The sequence below is a fragment of the Pinus tabuliformis genome, chromosome 7 (genome assembly GCF_031772625.1).
Source record: "Pinus tabuliformis cultivar Carrire ecotype Pingquan chromosome 7, CPIR1, whole genome shotgun sequence".
Classification (NCBI taxonomy): domain Eukaryota; kingdom Viridiplantae; phylum Streptophyta; class Pinopsida; order Pinales; family Pinaceae; genus Pinus; species Pinus tabuliformis.
The window spans coordinates 1,558,574,790-1,558,576,840 of NC_142293.1; the positions used below are offsets into that span (position 1 = coordinate 1,558,574,790).

The 2,051-nt window shown below is 45.8% G+C and overlaps 1 pseudogene; it reads left to right on the top strand.

Annotated features, from left to right (window-relative positions):
• Positions 1 to 304: 304 nt before the first annotated feature.
• Positions 305 to 1,724, top strand: LOC149253935 (benzyl alcohol O-benzoyltransferase-like; annotated as a pseudogene).
• The last annotated feature ends 327 nt before the right edge of the window (positions 1,725 to 2,051 follow it).

Below are 2,051 nucleotides of genomic sequence, written 5' to 3' on the forward strand. Positions count from 1 at the left end.
TTAAAAAGCTAGTGTAAAAGTAAACCAACTTATTCAACATACTTATTAATAATTAAATTTAAAATTTAAAAGTCCAATATGAAGTCGCCTTTGTTGTAGATCTTTCCTGGTTAATCTTTCATTGCTGATGGTATTCGTTATACTAGTCACATCACTTGACAATATATCTCACCAAACGCAGGCTTCGGCGTCTCCTCCATCTAGAAAGATCTTTGCCTCTGCAACGCACTGCATCCTACTCTGCTCATCTTCGATTGCGTGCTCGCTTCATAGCCTTTCATTGATTCTCCACAGCTTTGTTTTCATGGCACCTCTGCAAATGAAAATCACCAGAAAGCCGGCTATCCTTGTCGCTCCTCTCCTGCCTACTCCCAAAGGGTTGCTATACCTTTCCAATCTAGATGACCAACTGTCTCTCATATTTCAGATTCCCGCCCTTCAATTCTATCGGTTTGATCCGTCGAAAAAAGGTGAGGATCCCGCCAAAATTATCAGAGAAGCGCTGGCGAAGGTTTTGGTGTTTTACTATCCTTTTGCCGGAAGATTGAGAGAAGCGCCCTTCGGCAAGCTCCTCGTGGACTGCACCAGCGAAGGCGTGCTGTTTGTGGAAGCTGATGCCGACGTTTCGATGGAGGAATTCGGAGACCTGCACCCACCCTTCCACTGCTTGGATGATCTGTTGCATGATGTGGCGGGCTCGGAAACTATTACCAATTCTCCCCTCCTTCTCATTCAGGTTAATTCACTCATGCTTTGATGAACGCAATTCATAAATTCTGTTTTCTTAACGTGTTGCTTATTATTTTCAGGTAACGCAGTTGAGATGCGGAGGGTTCATTTTCGCCCTTCATTTGAATCACACCATGAGCGACGGGCTTGGCCTCCTTCAATTCTTGACAGCTCTTGGTGAAATGGCGAGGGGGGCGGCGAGGCCTTCCGTTCATCCAGTTTGGGAAAGAGAAATCCTCCGACCCCGGATGAATCCCACAGTTAAATTCACCCACTAAGAATATGATCAAATCGAAGACAAAGACGAGCAGATGGCAAACGTGAAGGAGATGAGGCAGAGTTCATTCTTTTTCGGGCCGAAGGAGATCGAGTCGCTGAAGAGACAAGCAGTAGGGCAAGGCAAGTGCCCGACCTTTGAAGTTCTATCGGCCTGTTTGTGGCGTTCCAGAACGAGGGCTCTCCAACTGCCCGCTGAGCAGGAAGTTCGGTTCATATTCCCTTTGGATGGCCGAGCGAGATTCGACCCGCCGATTCCCGAAAACTTCTACGGCAATGCGATCATTTTGTCGTGCGCGAAGACGACCGCAGGAGAGCTGGCAACCAAACCGTTGTCCTTCGCTGTGAAGTTGATCCGCCAAGCGAAAATGAGCGTGAATGGCGAGTACATGCGATCGGTGATAGATTTGATGGAGTTGAGAGGGCGCCCTCTCTTTACAGTGGCGGGCACCTATGCGGTCTCGGACTGTACTAAGATCGGGTTTGGAGATGTGGATTTGGGGTGGGGAAGAGCAGCCTACGGCGGGCCAGCACAAGGTGGAGTGGGACCAGCGGCAGCGGCGGGCTTGACAAGCTTCCTCGTCCCTTATCGTAACAGAAGTGGGGTGGAGGGCATAGTGGTTCCAATATGTTTGCCGCCGGCTGCTATGCATATATTTGAAGCAGAAATCAATGAAGCTATCAAGAACGCAGCCCCATATCTACGATCCTCCCTATAAAATAGCAATCTCTAAGCTTAATTATATTAAATTGCTATTAATTGAATAAAATCTAATATTAAGATGCTCTTACGTGAATAAACTTGCCACATTGCGCAAGAGTGTCCTTGTATTTCGGTGAAGTTGGGGTTTTTCCCTGGTTCAGATAATGGTGGATATGGACTATATGTATATGTTTGTTCTTGGAAATAGTGGGGGCTTTTTCTTTTAGGTCATTCAACAGTTTTTATATTTTCTTAATATAAATCTATACTGGTTTTTTTTTTGAAAAAAAAAGAAATTGTGTACAAGTAGCCTTAGAGTACATATGGTACAAAGGATTCGTTG